At 38.1% G+C, this 19,396-nt stretch overlaps 1 protein-coding gene and 1 pseudogene across 2 annotated transcripts in view; one reads left to right on the top strand and one right to left on the bottom strand.

Annotated features, from left to right (window-relative positions):
• The window catches only part of EEFSEC (eukaryotic elongation factor, selenocysteine-tRNA specific), a 315,808-nt gene that overhangs the window by 42,819 nt on the left and 253,593 nt on the right, over nucleotides 1-19,396 (top strand). The gene's annotated exons all lie outside the window — the stretch shown is intronic.
• Nucleotides 9,642-10,524, bottom strand: LOC118830890 (annotated as a pseudogene).

Here is a 19,396-nt window from a genome sequence, read left to right as displayed (position 1 = left end):
TCTTCAGATGATCCTTGTCATCTTCTAGTTATGGGGTATCCAGTGGATCCTTATCCATTTACAGGTATGGGGGAGTAGCATGTATGCCCCTTGAAGACAGAGAGCCTGATTTTTGTTTTTATCTTTGTGTCTCTCATATCTAGCCCAGGGCCTCATATGTAGTAGGCTCTTGTTGAATGCTTACTTGAACTGCCAGTTCAGTTTTATTCCCACTGGACCATGTCACCAGGTCCTTTGCCCAAAGGATCCCAGAGCACTTATCTTAGTAATTAAAACAGGGACTCATTTTGCTTGTACCTACATATGTAAGTTCCTTTGTGGGGGGTATTTATAGTCTAGGAGATAGATACTTTAGAGCAAAATGTGAAGAATTGAAACCATAGGGAAAATGAGTGCTGGAATCTCCAGTTATGAATTTAGTGCAGGTGTCTTCCCAGATGTTCTGTGCTGCCATTGAAATCTACCCTAGGCTCTTTAATAAGGCCGTGGGATTGGAGTCTTGATTTATGTATCTTTGAAACTCATCTAGTGGCACAACTTGTCCTTGAATGTCGATTACTTGGGTGGGTATGATGTCAGACAGAGAGCTCAGGGAGAAGAGAAATAAGATTTCCTTAGATTTCCAACAGACACATTGTGAGGTTTGTTATTCAAATAAATATAGGTAAACTTTATATTATCACAACCCTCTCTAAATATTCATAATTTGAGGATGTGAGATTTATTTTTATTTAATTTTTAAAAGTTCTGAACTTAAAAGTAAAAATCACACATATAAAACACAAAAAAGAGGATTGCATATGAAACCATGAATCTCCATTTTGTAGCTCTTGCTTTAAAAGATAACATACATATATACATATCACACACATATATGCAAACATATATATATATATACACATATATGTGATAAGTTCAACATGTTGCTTTCAAAACTGTTTATCTGTGCTTCCTTCTGAACTTTTTTCTTTTGTGCATTGAAAAAAATATTTCAATGGACTTTTTTTGGGTGGGGGGCATTACTGTTGCTATCTTCCGTTTTGCCTTTTATGTTTCCCGCTCCTCCCATTAAAAACTGAAAAGGAGGAAAAAAAAAAACTCTTGCAAGAAAAAAACAGAGTCAACCAAAACAAATTCACACATCAGCCAGGTTAAAAATGTATGTCTTTTTGTACACCTTGAGCCCATCGACACTCTGTCAGGCTGTGGATAACGTGCTTCAACATAAGTCCTCTGCAGACATGGTTGGTTACTGCATTAATCATAGTGCTTAAGTTTTTCATAGTTGTTTGTTTTTAGTGGTGTTGTATAAAATGTTCTCCTGGTTCTGCTCACTTTACTCTCATCATTTCCTACTATTCAAGATTCTTTGTAATCATCTCTTCTGTTATTTCTTATGATTATGATCAAATGAGGTAATGTATGTAAAGCATACATTAAGTTAGATGAATTTCTACACCAAATTCTGGATGTACATTTAATCCTCCTTTTTCTGTTTCGTTTAAGAGTGAGGTTCATCTGATGTCCTCTTCTCTTACCTCTTTCTCCATGTTTGTACACTTTTCTCACACACCCCAATTTTAAGAAATAGCAAGATCTATCTCCTCTTCCTTCCTTCCTTTCTTCCTTCCTTCCTTTCTTCCTCCCTCCCTTCCTTCCTTCCTTCCTTCCTCCCTTCCTTCTTTTATATGCTAGTATATTCTTCTATTTACCCTCTTTTCCCCTTTCTTCAAGCTCTTGGAATAGAATCAATCTGCTCCCAGGTCTTTTTTTTTTCCCCTTATTTAACTCTCTCAAGACCCTTTGAAAACTTTATGGTTCTGTAGGGATACTATTTCTTCTTATAATCCCCTTCCAAATGCTCAGATAAGTAGGTTTCTCTGGAGCCTCATGTTTGTATTTCAGAGTTCTACTTAGCTCTGGTCTTTTCTTCAGAAATGCTTGAAAGTTCTCTGATTCTATTAAAGACCCATTTCTCTCCACCTTCCCCCCCACCCCAATAGTATTATATTCAGTTTTGCAGAGTAAATAATTTTTGGTTATAAGCCCATATCTTTTGTCTTTTGGAATCTTATATTACAAGCTTTCCTCTCAATTATAGTAGAATCTGCTAGGTCTTGTGTGATTCTGATTGTGATTCTTTGAGACTTGAATGAACTCCTTTTTAGATGCTTGCAGGTGTTTTTGATTTGATTTGGAAGTTTTGTATTTTGGTTATGGCATTCCTAAGGATTTTTCTTTTGGGGGGATTCTTTCAGGAGGTGATTGGTTGATTCTTTCTTGCCTTCTAGTTGTAATAGATCTGGGTAGTTTTCATTTACTATTTCTTGAAATCAGTCTTTTTTTTTAATCATGGTTTTCAGGTACTAATGATTCTTAAATTATCTCATTTTTTAGGTCAGTTCTTTTTGATGTCAGATATACATTTTCTCTTATTTCTTCAATCTTTTAGTTTTGTTCTAATATTTTTTGCCATCTCATGGAATTATTGATTTCCATTTAGACTTTCCTAATTTTGGGGGAATCTGTTACTTGAATAAGATTTATCACTTTCTTTCCTGAGTTTTTTTATTTTCCTTCCAATTCTTTCCTCAAGAGTTTTTAATTTAATTTTTAAAATCTCTTGTTTCATTTCTTCAAGGTATTCTTGTAATCCTTGGGGGAAATTCACTGTGTCTTTTGAGTTCTGCTTATAGTTGTTTATGGTGTTACATTCTCTTTCTTTGGTGGATTTTTGGGCATTTCTAGATCTACAGTAATTTTTTATGCCAGTCAATTTTGTTTTTGGTTTATTTATCCCTTCAGCTTTAGTTCCTGAATTGGATCTTTATGCCAGGGCCTTGCTCCACCCCTCCCACTATTCTTTTGAGTAGTGTTGTTGGCCCTGCTTGGTCTTCCCCTGGGTCACAATAGGAGGTTCCTGTGTTGACCTCCTCTAAGGTTAATGGGGAATAGGATCTTTCCTGACCTTCAATGGGCCTCATGTGGAGCACATTAAGGGAAGCTTGCTTGTTTGTAGGAAGGCTTACAAACCTTTTGTTAATTTCTAATTGGCCCTGAGCCTATTAGCTGAAAGACTATATATTGTGAGAGGTGAGCTTTTGCTTTGAGGGTTCACTTATGAGAAAGATGTTGTGATTCCCTGGTTGAGACTCTTAGTGGCCATATGTTCAGAGCTCTCTGATTCCTCAGAGGTAAAGGCTCTCTTGATTCAGTAGTGGATGTAAAGCCTTGATTCAGGCAGTAGAGCCCTGTTTGCTGGTCTTTATTTCTCTGCTCTGAATTATTCTCTGTTTGTATTTTGTTTAATTTAAAAAGATAATGTTGACTCCTGAAACAGCTATGTTTCCTTAGTAAAGCAGATAAAAGAACCTGCACTAGTGGCCATCCTGGGTATGCCAGTGTGGTTGCCGTTACACCTCCATCTCCCCAGGTTAGACACCTCTACCTCTCACCTCTCTTAATCTTTGAGGATAAGAGTGCTGGACCTTCGGGGACCCTTATGGCATCTCAGGACAGAATGCTACAGATTTTTGTGCCCCTGAGCTTCTGGTCTCTCTGGTTCTGTTTCCATGTCACATTGGTTGCTGCTGCTCTTGGTGGCCTCAAGGTCCTAAACGTGGGTTATTGTCCACTATAAAACTTTCTCAAGGGGTCCTCTGTTGTTGTTGCCTCTTGATACCCTATATTTATCTGTGGCCTGTCTCTAGTTGAGGTAAGAGGCTTCTGCTTGTTTGTGTTGGCTTTGCTAGTGGTCCTTTGAAATTGCCTATGGGCTTCTAGCTGATTTTTGTGCATTTCTGAGCTAGAAGAAGTCACTTATTATAGTTGATCATTGAATTTCTTGGTCATTATTCTGTCTGTTGGGAATTTCTGATTTTTTACAGTAGTGTAGGTATGTGGAAGCTGGGCTGTCTGCCTCTGTTCAGGCAGCTATCTTTTCCGAAAGGTGATCAAATTTATTTTTAAAGAAAAGCCAGGTGCTAGACGACTTACTTATCCAACAAGGTTGTTGTGATAATCAAATGCAGTAATACAAATTTAACATTATTTACATGATGTCGATGATTTGAACAATATAAAGCTCTTTAGAAATGTCAAGTATTGTATCATCATAGTGATATAATCCACAGAGACTTACTCATTGTATCAGACTGGCGGGAAAAGATAGGATTCTGATACATTGGAACGCTGTCCAGTGATAGGTAGAGAGGCAGCAGTCATGGCAGGACCTATAAACTCTTGTGATTGATTTCCAATGAAGTCCTTTGTAGTAGTCTCCGAGCATAAATTAGTTTCATGTATCATGTTTGTCGGTAGCAATGAAATCACAAGTCTGGACCAAGAAACACCCCAAACCGAACCCACGCCAACAATCCCATGTTTGCAGGGGTGGAACGCATGAAGTCACTTCTTTTACTTGTACATATTAAATTGTGATTTGTGTTACAAGAAAATGTCACAAGGTCTGTGTCTCAGAGGAATTGATACCTTTGAAAAGAGACATCAATTAGATTGTTCTACTTAAATAGGAGTATATTAGTCTCAAGGACCCTGGTGATGTCTTACTAGGTTGTTTGGAGAATATCTTCCCTCTCTCTAGTGCCACTAGTACAGGCCTAGACCCTCACATATGTTTATTTAGACCAGGATGACTGTAAATATAACTTACTTGTGATCTATTCAGTCATTGACTAAAGCCCTTGTCTCATGTCGTATAGTGTGAAGGTAATCCTGGGATACAACAGAATTTGTTGAGGGAGTCCAAGTGTTGATAGGTCTTTCCTAGGTAGAAGTGCTTCTTTTGGTAATGGACTCTGTCTGTTGTATGATCAAGTTCAAAGAGAAGTTTGACCACAAGGTTATTTTTTGGGGTCATAGCCACTCATCTAGAATTGCTTACTAACGTTTGGGGAGGATAGGCTCTGTGTTGGTAGAGGCTTTCTTTTGTACCCAGGAATCCCAGATCTTTTGAAGCATTAGAGTATGTAGCACTGTACTGGGCACTATGGGGGATGAACATGAAATATAAGATACTCTTTTGCTTTAAGATGAATCTCATTTGGTAGGATGTGATATGCATGAAATGTATGTCATATTTCATATAACATAAATATATTATTATGTGCCAAAATGAGGACAATGAATTCTGCTGTATTTCAGAAGAGCATAGACATTGGTAACTAAGGGACAACTTTATGAAAAAATTGGAAGATGAGTAGGATGTAGACTGACATGTTGGGAAGACATTTTAGAGTAGAGAAATAGAATGAAGAAGTTTGTAGAGATGGGAATGAACATGGTACTGGTATGGTAAAATGACTTGGCTATCCAGACTACAGTATGAGGGAGGTTAAGTTGGATAAGAGACTTTTAAACTTTCATAGAGAACCATCTGCCATATTATAATTGAATAATAATGCAGTAGATTTCATTATTGATTTGACTTGGGGCCACATCATCATTTTGATAGAAGCTTATGCTTCAGTTTCTCTTTTGCTGTCAGGCCTAGTCTTGTCTTTTCTGAAATCCAGGTTGTTCTCTAACATTGTCCCCAAGCATAGAACTGTGATTAAACTCATTATGGCCAAAGCATCTTACTAGTGTGCACTTCAAAGGTAAATTTTTTTGGATACTTGAATTAATTTACTAGTCTTACTGAATTAATTGATTCTGTGCCATACTTAGCTGATTAATTGATGCTTAAACCCAGAGTAGTCACAAGACCATTACATGTTCAGAGTAGTTGACATCACATTTTAAAGTTGGAACATGCCAATACATGAAAACCCAAATTGTGGCATTTGTCCATCATCTCAAGAGCCTTTGAATGAAACATATTTGCTAAAGGAGAGGGAGACATTGGTATAGATTACCTTCCTGCGGAATCTCCTTCCTGGGAATCTTTAAAAATATATAGCTATCCTTTGATTTATGAAATAGATGCAAAGCAAGTTTCCGTAAAGAATTTTATTTTCTTGTTGCCTTCATTATAAAATTGGAGTGAGCTCTCACTAAAGTACTATTCTTCCCACCCCCCCAAAAAACCAAAACAAAAGCCTAACAAACCAAAGCAATCCCCCCTCCTCAAGCTCAAACCTAGTTACTGTTAGTAACTTTTAGATGAGGAGGGAGTAAAGATGATTGGAGTATTCTGGGTATTTTAATCTGTGATCTGTGCCTGTTGGACATTACAGTCTCTCATTTTTCCTTTGCTTCAGTTTCCTAACTCTGGGGTCTCCCCTTGTTGTCAGTTACTTCCTTGATGTCCACCATAAATTATAGGAGTTTTTGTTGAGCCTGATATTCTGAACTTATATCCCTATCCTCTTGTCATGTGAACCCTAGGACTCTGTTTTATATCTTTTTATTTTGACCATGGTGCCCAGCAAGCACAGTGATATGTGTATATTATTATTAAAACATATCAAAATTAAATATTTGTTAAATGAATACATTTATAATATGAGTTGGGCATACAGTATTATACTTTACTAATATATATGTGTGTATATATGTATATCTATATGTGTATATATATATGTATATATATATATACATATATATATATACTGCTCTACATATCATCAATTTCAGATTGAAAAACCTTTAAGTTTGATATTTGAGACAACATTAAACATTGTTTCTCTAATTCTCCAGATTTGAAGTTATTGTGGTAAATTTAGTTAAAATGAAGGATGCCTGTTTAGGGAAATGTAAGTATCCTTACAGTTAAATAATATGATTGTTAAATAATAAAGTGATTTCCAAACCCCAACAAATAGAGATTTTAGCAGTCTTTTAATCTTTTTCGTTTTAGAGATAAGGAAACAGGCTGAGAGGTGATGTGATTTGTTTGTTTTATTGCTGCTCTTTTCTCCATCACTGTCACTTCTCAGTGACCCCTCCCCTATCTCCTTCTACCCCATGGAAACATCCCTCATAACAATATGTATAGTCAAGCAAAACAAATGAACAGATTGGCTATATCTGAAAACGTATTCCCCCTTCAGCATCTCTAGTCTACCACTTTTCTACTGAGAGGCTGGAGGCATACTTAACCTTCAGTCTTCTGAGTCATAATTAGTTACCATATTAATCCAAGTTCTGAAGCTTTTCAGCATTGTTTTCCTTTATGTTATTGTGGTAATGGTTCCCCTAGTTCTTCTTTGCTCTGTAACAGTTTATACAGCTGTGAAGTTAGTGTCTCAATGTCAACCAGTCGTTAAGGAGCAATGCTGTGATTCACTCCCAGAGCTGATTCTGGACCCATTGCCCCTTCCGTTTTGTCACACAGTTTTACAATTCGTAACCTTAAACTATACGAGTGTAAGGAGGTAAAATGGGAAGAGAAGTGAATTTTGGTTACAGTTGTCTATCTTCCTGTTCTTCCCCTTCCCTTCCCCCTTAAAATTCCTAAGGAATTGTAAAGTTATTGAAAATCTAACTTGTGGGCTGGGAGTGAGAAGCAGGTAAAGGACATTAACTTGTTTTTGTCATCTTTATCCTTTCCTATGTAATTATAATAATCTGTAAATTTGTACTGTAATGCTGATTTCAGGAATTGTATATGAAATTTTGAAAATAAAGAACAAAAATCACTTGGTACTTACTGTTGTTAATTTCAAATTTTACTCTGAATAATCAAATACCTACTTTTGTGTATGTGTGGCAATATATAATATCTTTCTCTTAAGGGTTAATTATATTCTATATTGAGAACTTGATAGATGATTAGCCCCAGTCACATTCATTACCTACCTCTAAACATTTGCAAAAATTAATATTCTCTTAAGTCTCCAGAAGGAGGCAGAAGATACTCTAGTAACTTGTGTTACAGAGACATCTGAACTGCCATTGACCTTTGAAAAAAGTAACTCTCTGTCAAGATGTATTGAACTCGAATTGTTAAGAGTAAAGAGTATCAGGAGATATTACCAATTTCTCTGAGCCAGTTTCCTGATGTGGACTTGTTCTTACACTAAATAAAACCTAATGATAAAAAGGCCAAAATATAAGTTAGAAATTGTCTTAAAGACAAAGTATGAAATATAAAAGTAGTTACATGAAATAGTTTTGGTATGAATTGAATTTTTAATGGTTGTTTGCTTACATTGAGATGGGATTGGGTAGGGCATATCTATTTAGAAATAAAGAATTAAGTGGATAGGCATAGCTAAGGAAATAAAATGAATTGTGGCATGAGGAAAGTTCTGTTTTTGCACATCATTTGAAACAGACCTGGAATTTGGAACAAATTGTATAGTAGAAAAAAGTGTTGGACAGAGATAAGAAGTATGGGTTCTAGTTCTGGCTTTGTATTAACTAACTTTGGGGGGTTTTTTGGTTGTTCTGAATGATTTTCTTTTTTTTTTTAATGGTATTTTCTTTTTTTTCACCAATTACATGTAAAGACACTTTTTAATAATCATTTTTTAAAAAGCTTGAATTCCAAATTTTCTCTCTCATTACCTCTTCCCTAAGACAGTATACAATTGGATATAGATTATGTATGTGCAGTCATGTAAAACATATTTCCATATTAATCATGTGAAAGAAGAAACAGGCCAAAAGAAAAAAGAATCAGGGAAAAAAAATAAAATGAAAATAGTATGCTTCAATCTAAATTCAGACTCCATAGTTCTTTCTGTGGATGTGCATAGCATTTTCCATCATGATTCTTTTGGAATTGCCTTGGATCTTTGTATTACTGAGAAGAGTAAAGTCATTCATGGTTGATTATTGCACAGTATTGCTGATACCATGTACAATGTTCTCCAGGTTCTGCTCACTTCACTCAGCATCAGTTCATGTAAGTCTTTCCAGGTTTTCATCAAATACACCTGCTCGTCATTTCTTATAGGACTATAGTATTCCATCACATTCATATACCACAGCTTGTTCAGCCATTCTCTAATTGATGGGCATCCCCTCAATTTCCAGTTCTTTGCCACACAAAAAGAGCTGCTATAATGTTTTTGTACAGATAGATTTTTTCCTCTTCTTTGTGATCTCTTTGGGATATTGAGTGGTATTGCTGTATCAAAGGGTATGCACAGTTTTGTAGCTCTTTGGGAATAGTTCCAAATTGCTCTCTAGAATGGCTGAATCAGTTCATAACTCTACCAACAGTGCATTTGTGTCTCAATTTTCCCACATCCTCTCCAACATTTATCATTTTCCTTTTCTGTCATGTTAGCCAGCTTTGTGTTTTTTGATACAGGAAAAGTCACTTCACCTCTGGAGGCCTTGGTTTTCTTCTTCATTTCTTTTTTTTCTTGGATAAAATATGCAGAACAAAGTCTACTAGATTTTAATTATTTCCCTTGCGCCCTGCAATCTAATTCTATAGATCAGTAATTAATTGGCTGTAGTCAACTATGCTTTGAGAAGTCATTCAGACCAACTTTGGGACATTACAGAATATGTCTTCCTGCATTAGAAAGATTCAAGCTTTGCACAAATGTTTAAAGAAACAATCACTACCTCTGCAGGAATACTGTCCTCAGCAGAATTGTAAATGGACATCTTTCCTATGTCAGGTACAAGGTGGATAGGAAGAAAGAAAAGTCTAAGGTACTCTCTCTACATAAGAGTGGGTTCACCAGGGAAAACAACTTTGCTCATAGGAGAAGGGAGCTTTAGAACCCTGTAGGAGTCAACACATTCATGTCTTTTGGTTTGATGTTATGGGTTTGTGAAGGTTGTTTCTTTCCTTCCATCACTGATAGGTCCATCTTAGGTGGCTTGAAGACTGCTGGGTCTTTTGCAATTCTAGTAGCCTGAACCTGAATGAGCTCCATTGGATATAGCTTCTGAGTACCTATGTAGGGCTGGACACTGAAACCTGAGTCAGTTTTCTCAAGGGTTCTTGGTCCAAAAAGGCTCCATTTTTCAGATGAGGGTTTGTCTCTATCTCCATTTCCACAGTCCATGCTGCTGACATCTAGGCCAGATAAGGAAGTAGAAGATCCATGAGTAAATCAGCCTCTGGGCTTTTGCTTGGGAAAAGAATGGGGTGTACTACTTGGAGAAGACTGGGTTGAAGCAATCAGTCTATCTTCTTTTGTCGTTTCTTCATTTTGTAACTTCAATTTATGGACTGCCTCTGCCACGCAGTGGTACTTGGTTTCTTCTGTGGTGAGGCCTTTATGGGGAATGTATCCTGCTTCTGCCAACCCTGCCTGCTGTTCAAAGTGCTGAATGCTCTCGTGTCTGTTTTGTAATTAGAGAATTCATGATGACGTGTGTAGCCTTGGCCTTCACCTCTGCGGCCTTGTTCATTTGGTCACTGGAAGCTGAGGGGGTTACAGCGAAACTATTTTCTCCTTCCTCAGCCTTGGAAAGCTGTTGGTACTTCTGATCTGGGATGACCGGCTTTTTCCACAGAACCTTACTGCATGTGTCAGATGAAGGCGGAGTCATTGGTGTGGGATCCTCCAGGACATCATCATAACTGAATGCCCGATGATGCATTCCGATTGGCAAAGACATATTGCCTAGAAGCCCACCTGTACTGTGCTCAATAGCAACTGGGCTTCCGTGAAGAGGGGGAGGGATGGAGGAAATGGGTGGTGGGGTGGGGTGGGGTTGGGGGGTGGAGGGGGAAGAGACTGTCTACAGCCATGGACAGGAAGCTGAAACTAACAAGGCTCCAGGCCCCCATCACTCCCTGAGTGCCGAAGCACAGGGTGAACCGAGGCCATGATGCAAGTCACGCCAAGACCCAAAGGGACCTTAGCTAGAAGCAGAGGGAGCCTCCTTCTTCATTTCTAAAATGAAGTAATTGGACTAGAGTATGTTTAAGCGCCTGGCTTGCTTTAATATTCTATACTTTTTCATTTATCTGCTATGTTCTGGATAATGACAGTTCTGAAGTGTTTCCCTGACAATCAGCAGTTACTACTATGAATGCCTCTTCTATCTATAGATCTCTTTTTTAGCAAAGGGAACTTAATAGAAACTTCATCCATTTTGCTTTGCTTATTACTGTCTTCTAATATTAAGTTCAATAGACTCAATAAGTAAGAAGTTTGAGAAGCAGATTACAGTCCTGGAATGGAGGTATGATGTACTAGCGATCCGGGTCTTCAGATATTTAGACACCTGTTGGAACTCCTTATTTGCCGAAGGCAGAACTAGTGGCCCCTCTTCTCTTCTCCCTCTGTTACTGTTTCTCTTGGTGGTCTCATTAGTTCCCGTGGATTCTATTATCATTAAATCTACTTTCCCGTCCTACTCTCTGCTGATTGCCTTGCATCTTCAACTGTTTATTGAACATCTTGAATGGGATGTTATATAGACATCTTAAACTCATCATGTCCAAAATGGAATTTGTTATCTTCCCCCTATAACTTTTCTATTACCGTATAGGGCACCACCATCTTCCCAGTCACCCACACTTACAGGCTAGGTGCCATCGTCCACTTCTCACTCTCACCCCTCCCACCCAAATCCAAACAGTTTCCAAGTCCTAATGATTTTATCTTCCTAGCATCTCTTGTGTGTGCTCCCTTCTTTCCTCTGACACTGTTACATGTGTCATAAATGTCCTCATTACTTCATGCCTGCATTGTTGCCTGCTGGTTTTTCTCCCTGCCACAAGTCTCTCCCCACTCCACTCCACCCTTCCCATTCAGCTGCCAGAGTGATCTTCCAAATGTAGGACTAACCATGTTACTCCGTTACTCAGTAAACTCTACTGGCTCCCCGTCACTTCCAGGATCAGATAAGCATCCTTTGGTGCTCCGTACCCTTCATAATTTAGATTTGTTTTGCTTGGCTCCAGAGGCTAGAACCAGGAGTAATGGATGAAAGTTACAGAGAGTCAGCTTCCCTATCATTTTAGAAGTCGAGTAGGCTGCCTCTGAAGGCAGGGGGCTCCCTCTCACTCTACTCGTTGGAGCTGTAGTAAGGATTCCTGTTCAGATGCGCGTTTTGTGATGGCTCCATCCAGTGGCAGAATGTTCTCTTGATGCTCACATTAGTTTTGAAGTGCTTACACAAAAGTGCACATCCCCCTTTTCTCCACCACTTTACTATTTTTTAGATCAGAAGTTTTGTTTCTTTTTTTTTTTTAAAGGAGTTTTGTTTCTGGGGAAAAAAAGTCTTCAAAAGCAGTCTGTAGAGCTGGCTATGTCCTGCATTTTCAAGATATTTTTAAATCTTCGTTATGAGTTTTCTCCTTTCTTCTCCGCTATTTAGTATGTATTAAGGAGAGCTCTGCTGTAGAAGATAGGGGATTAGGATCATTTAAAGTATGAATGGACCTAGAGGTCATCTAGGCTGGAGGTGTCAAATACACAGAAGCTTCAGTGGCTTCCCCTTATCTTTAGCATAAAATAGAAACTCCTCTGTTTGGCTTTTCACGATCTCGTTCCAACTCATCTCTTCAGATCGATTACGCAGTATTCCTTCTTACACAATCTCCTTTTCAGCATCACTGTCCTGCTTGCTGTTCCTAGTAAACGGCGCCTTACTTCCTACTAATGTGCATGGCCTCCCCCATGCCTGAGATGCTCTCTCTCCTCACTCCAACTCTTGGAATCCCTAGTTCCCATCAAGGGTCACCTCAAATCCTGCTTCGTTCCAAAGTCCTTTCCTAATTCCCCCAATGGGAAGGGCTCCCTCCCTCGGTCACAAAATGGGTATTTTGTACATATTCTCATTGACTTAGAGGTGAACATCTTCTATCCTATCCCTCCAATAGAATTTAAGTTCTTTGAGGGCAGGGCCTATCTTACTTCTCTATTTGTATCCCCAGCTCTTAGTATGTAGTAGATGTTTAAAAATGCTTTTTGATTGATAGCTAGGTAAAGAATTAGTACCATTTGGCCAGAGGAGGGTAGTTATGAAATAATGCCAGAAGAGTCTCTCTGATGACCAATCAACTTACATGTGTTACACGTTTTAGTAGACAGTAACAAAAAAGGGAATTGATGTTTTGGTATGGGGAGGTCCGGTCTTCAAAGCTTGTGACTGTGGCAAGCTACTTCCCTGCTCTCTGCCTTAGTGTCCTCATAGTAAAATAAGGGAGTTGGACTGCGTGATCTGCAAAGTCTCCTCCAGCTCTATGATCTGGACTATTTCCTGCCTAGGATGCTTTCTTCCGGCTCTGGTAAACACGATGTACCTTCTGGGTTATAATGAACACTATTTTAAATTTATTTTACTTCTTTCCCTAGTATCTAAATTAATTTACATACATCCTTGGCTACACAGGGACAGTAGACATTAAGTTTTGCCCAGTAAGGAAATTTTGTCAGAGAAAGAGTTGGTCAGAACAACAAAACAATTCACATTTACATAGTACTTCAATGTTTACAAAGCTTAAAGAATGTAGCTGATTATCAGTACTAAGTCTATACAAGACAGTAAACTAGGTTAGGAGTAGTTTGAAGCCACTAATACAGTCAGTTCTGCTATAATGCGTGTTTTGAAAATGTGAATTTGTTCCAAGGTGATTGATATAGTATGGAACAGTTTGTGCAAAACTTGAATTCAAATTTGCTTGTGTGTGATTTTGTTGGCAAGAAGGCTATTACTTCACAATAACTTACAAGCTGCAACCCTTTGCAACATCATAATTTTTAGGAATGCATTTTGAATTGTAACAGAACTGACTATACTTTTGTTCCTCTTGATTGCCCTTATCATGTGGTACTTTCTATTACAGTTATTGGTGCTCTTGCCTTATTCACCTTTTAGAACATGAGCCTCATGAGGTCAGAGACTGTGTCTTGTGTACTTTGCATCTCCTCCATTGCTGGGGACAGTACTTCTATGTGCTTCATAAATACTGGGTGAATGTTCTGACATTGTAATCATACGTATTTGTAAAAGTGAATTTTGAACAGTTTTCTTCTTTGACCCCTGCATGTTTGACCTCTTGCTAGATGCCTATCTTTCCTACCTCGTGTACTCTGTCTCATATTTAACCAGCCGAGTTTTCTGACAGCTAATAAGGATTGATGTGAAATCCTAAATGGGAGATCCATATTAATTATAATTTAAAAATCAGAATATTTGTAGGCATCACCAACACCTCAGTTGCAGACAGAATTTAGATGTGGTAACCTGCTCAGTGAACTTCGTGTTTAATTCCAGAGCAGTTTATGATCCGCGTGGTAGTGGAGGGAGAGTAGTACTGGGAGATGCGTCTGGTCTCAGTCATTTGCTAGCTGTGTGACCTTAGACAGTTTGTTCTTTTGGCCTCAGTTTGCATCTTCATTTTAGAATGGAGTAAAGTCGCGTGAGATCAAGGATTCCTAACCTGTGGTCTGTGAACATGGTTTTTTAAAAAAAAATGTGGCTAACTATATTTCGTCATGATTTGTTTCCTTTACAATGCTGTGTATTTTATTTTATTTTATTTTTTTTTATTTTATTTTATGCCTTTAAAAACATGGTTCTGAGGAGTCCAGAGGCTTCTCCAGCCTGCCAGATGATCCACTGGCACAACAAAGGGTCAAGAACCTACGTACTAGATGATCTTTAAGATGATCTTTTATTTTCTGTGATCTTATGATTCTTGATGAAGTGGACTTTATTGAGTTGGAGGAATCTTCTACCCGAATTTTTGGTGAAGTTCAGATCATATTTCCACATATTCATGATTCCAAATTTCAGTAATTCTTCACTTTCCCTCCAGTTTCCCCTTCATATGTCTTGTATGTACAGAGTTGTTTTCACATTTTCTCCCCCATTAGAATGTGAGCTCCTTGATGTCAGAGAACGTTTCTTGCCTTTATATGGTATCCCTAGCACTTAGCATAGTACCTGGCACTTAGTCAGCACGGAGGGCCTTTCTTTGGGGAATAGGTCTTGCTGTTGAAATGCAAAGTTTTGTAGATCCTGCACACTCTTCATTGTTGACATTCTTTATGGCCTACCTTTATACACACTTGACAACAATGAAAATAAAACGACATTAATACAGGGTGTCCCTAAAGTCTGGACACATAGGAAAATGCATATTTTGAAATATTTGGAATATTAACAGACCTTAGCTCCCTTGACTTCTTTTTCTGGGGAATGCTAAAGGAGAAGGTGGACTCAATGAAAATCACAGATGCAACACACTTGATTGAACGCATAAAGAGTGAATGTGCTAAAAATGATGGCAATGTGGAGTTACTGCATTGAGTTCAAGTGAATCTTGCAAAGTGCATCAACCTTTGCATCACAAATGATGGAAATTATATCAAAGATGTTATTTGTTAATATTCCAATTAAATGGTGAAAATTTCATTCATTTCATTTCTTGAAAATACGCATTTTTGCCGATGTGTCCAGACTTTAGGAACACCCTGTAGTTTGTTTACTCTTTTTTTATTAATTGGCTAATTGGAGGATTTCTTCAAAGTATTTTCCTATAGTAATAATTGGAGGAGCCATTTGGTCAGTCAATAATCATTTATTAAGCACCCATTCTGTACCAGGAACTGTATTAATTGCTGGGGATACAAAAGTATAAGACAATACCTTCTCTTAGGGAGCTCACTATCTAATGAGGAAGGCTACATAAACAACTATGTGCAAATCAGCTATGTACAGACAGGATAGAGGGGGAAGGCATTGAATTAAGTGGGATAGGAGAGGCTTCCTGAAGAAGGAAAGCCTGGAGGCAGTGATGAGGATGGGGAAAGTGTTCTAGCTATAGAGTTTAGCCATGGGAAGTGTCCGGAGTTTTGTGTGAGCAACAGCAAGGAGGCCAGTATCACTGGATTGCAGAGTACGTGGAAGGGGGTAGATATTAGTGTTATATGAGACTGCAAAGGTAGGGAGGGACCAGGCTGAAACCTTTTAGGGTATAAGCTTCGTCAAAGGAGTGTCCATACTCAGTTGGCACATTTGACAACTTTGCTTTTCTGGTTTAATAATTTGATTCAATGGTATTTAGCTTTGCATTCAGAAATCGTTATTATATCTACTAATTTTAAAAAGGCTATTTTACTTAAAGAGAAAATCCTGTTGGCATAATAATTTATTTATTTAATAGTTGGTATTAAAAGAGGAGAAATTTAATTCACGTTCAGGTTCACAGACATTGGTGAACAGGGTCACAATTAATTCCAGTAATAAAACTATGCCTACATTCTGATAAAACTCAGTAAGCACTATGTGGTAAATAGACTTTGGAAAAATCTGAAATATTAAAACCAACAAAAAACATGACAAAAAAGACTGATTATACAATTTTTGAATTTTATTCACAGAAGTTTAAATATACAAAATTATATATTGTTCCCCAAACCAAAAAGTATTTAAACAAATAAAGCATGGAGATACAACCAAAGATCCATATTGTAAAGAACAAAAAACTGCATGATAATTTAGCATGTAAAAAGTCAAGCAAAGTTATTAAATTAGTTCTGTCTGTAACTCTTTCTATTACACTTTTTTTCACTTTATAAAAGATTTCACTGACACTCTATAAATTGGCCCTGTTTAAATAGCACAGTAGACTGCTAAAGAATCCAGTTAAGATTAGGAGAATGTTGCAGTAGTGCAGGGGAGGTTTTGACACCAGAAATAGAGTAGTGATTACACAACGGGGTAGAGTGTGCAAGGCAGAACCAACTAGAGGTGGCAGCTGATTGAATATTGGGGCTAACAGAGGGCGAAAATTAATACATGACTTGAGACTGCCAAGCTGAGTGACTGATAGGATGGTGGTGTCCTTAATGGAAATCAGGAAGATTGGAGGAGGTGCAGATAGGGGAGATAATAGGTTCCACATGAGTTGCTTATAGACCATCCAGGTAGACTTGTTCAGCAGTTAAGTTAGTGCTCTGGGATTGGAGCCCTAGAGGAAAATAAATGTATGGGTTTTGTAGACCATAGACCATAGACACAGAGACCATAGTTGAGCCACAGGGGACCCAGGAATTTCCTGGTACATGATACACTGTAACTTGTTCTGACATTCCTCAATCATTGGGCATATATTTTGTTTCCAGGTTTTTGTTGTTACAAGTGATGCTACAAGGGCAGCTGGGTGGCACAGTGGATAGAGTGTCAGGCCTGGAGTCAGGACTCCTCCTCTTCCTGAATTCAAATGTGAACCCACTAGCTGTGTGACCCTGGGCAAGTCACTTAACCTGTTTGCCTCAGTTTCCTCATCTGTAAAATGAACTGGAAAAGGAAATGGCCAAACGCCCCAGTATCTCTGCCAAGAAAACCCCAGGGGGTCGCAGAGAGTCAGACAAGACGGAACAACGATCGAACAGGTGCTGCAATTAGTGTTTTTGTACTTCCAGGTATTTTGCAAGACACTTCACTTGATGTGATCAAAGGGCTTGGCGCAGTGATTCTGGGCGGGGATTATTGTAACATCACGGGGTGACAAAATGACACATTTCTATTACACTGTAAAATGAACAAAGTGCTTTTCTTGCAATTACCCCATGAGGTAGCGAGGACAAATGTTGTTCTTATTTTACAAATTAGAAAACTGAGGCTCCTCCAAGTTAGATGTCCATTGTCACACTTAAATGAAATGCTGAATTCATGTCCTAGCTTCAGCATTTTATTCACCTGTACGACATCTTTGTAGAATGTCCCATTAGTATATGCAAAATTACCTTAGCTACTGAGATAACTGAGTTTACTGGATATTCCTCAGTTTCCATTTTTGTGCTAATTCTTTGGGCAGAATTGTCAGCCTGCTCATTTTTCCTACATAACTGCATAGTTCACATTTCTTCCAGAAGGTCAGCTCAGGACAAGTTCTACCGCATCATCACAGTTTTTCTCCAACAGCAGGATGTTTGGTCTGTTGGGTCTTGCTCAGGGATCTGATCTACAGGAACGTATTATATTGTGGCTGCTGTGTAGAATGCTCTTAGAATTATATCTAGAATGTTGTATAAATTCATTTTATACTTTCATATCTCAGAAATTCAATAGTTATTCTCAAGGGCCAAGACTATGCTTTGCTCCGTACATGTTATGTCTCAGGGAATAGGGAGGCCCAAAGAGAGACAGGAACGGCTGGTCTATGGAGATGTCAGAGCACACACATTTATTGTTTGCTTTCTTATGTGCCTTCCCAAGGGCATTTCTTTCCCTTTTGCCATTCAGTCTCTTCCTTGGAGCCATGCTTTCCTGTTCATCTAGATATCATTTGCCTCTAAGAATTCTGGTTCCCTTTCTCCTCGGGTGGGAAGAGTGGTGTCTGTGTGCATCAAATCTGTGCTGATCACACCCACTGCAAAATCCCCATTTTCCCTTGTAGAAGATCTCTCTTCCCCCATGTGAGCCTTCATCAGTGGTACCACCTTACCATCACTGAAACAAGGTTTTGCCTTTCTTTGCACTTGTTTCAGTCTCTCTCTTTGTCTCCATTCCTATTCTTCTGTAGGCTCTCTGCTCTCTAAGAGACCACAGAAATTGTTTTTCTTTCATTGTTAACCTTTGACATGATTACAGTGCAACAGATATTCCCCTCTTACCTTCTCAGGCCCCTCTCCTTTTATCCACTCTCCTGTTCTGTAGTCTAGTCCAATGAAAACATTGATACATCTTTGGGCAGAGTGTTGTGAGATTTAGGCCTTGATGTTTCAGACCTGTTTCTCCACCATCACTTTTATTTGCTTTCTGCTTTCACCCTGGGTAGCCTCCTTGTGTACTTTCAGAAAGAAAACTCTTAACAGACCCCATGTTGTTATTTTGTTGTTGTATTTGTTTACTTTTTTGTCTGGGTTGCTTGAGAAACAAACAGTTTCTTCTGGTCTGGTTTTCTTTTCTAGGAGTTTTGAACACCTTTTAAAAAATTTGAATGTTTATCTTTTTTCATTAATGATAATTGGGTTTTCAAATTATATCCTCTTGGGTTGCATCTTGAGCTCCTTTTCAGAACACATTATTTCATTCTCTGTTGCAATTTCTGGTGGGTGCAAAATAGTTTTGCTTTATTCGTATTTCCTTTTTTTATATTTGAAAGTTTTTCCTAGTCACTTACAGAATTTATTATTTGTCAGTGGAACTGTTAAATTTAATCACTATATAATATATCTTGGAGTTTGCAGTATAGGATTTTTCGGGAGATCTGTAGTTGCTTTTGATCAGCACTTTGTTTACTGTATTCACAAGTTTTCTTACATTATTTCTTGTATTATGGTGTTCATTTTTGACTTGTGTTCTTCGGGGAGATCTATAATTAAATTGTCTCTGTGCATCTTGCTTCAAGATCAATATGTTTTGCTTGTATGGAGATTGTTTTCTTTTAATGTTATTGCTCTTTGCTTCTCTTCTTCCAGATTGCCCTTCATCTAGGTATATTTACATTCCCTCTCAGTTATCTCTTCTTTTATTTCTTTAGTGAAATTTGTCACCATGGATTCCAATTTTTCTTTTCTGCCAATTACTTCTCCTGTGCAGGTAATAAATTCTG

Source organism: Trichosurus vulpecula, chromosome 9, assembly GCF_011100635.1.
Source record: "Trichosurus vulpecula isolate mTriVul1 chromosome 9, mTriVul1.pri, whole genome shotgun sequence".
In the NCBI taxonomy this organism is placed as follows: domain Eukaryota; kingdom Metazoa; phylum Chordata; class Mammalia; order Diprotodontia; family Phalangeridae; genus Trichosurus; species Trichosurus vulpecula.
This window is presented reverse-complemented; position numbering and strand designations above follow the sequence as displayed.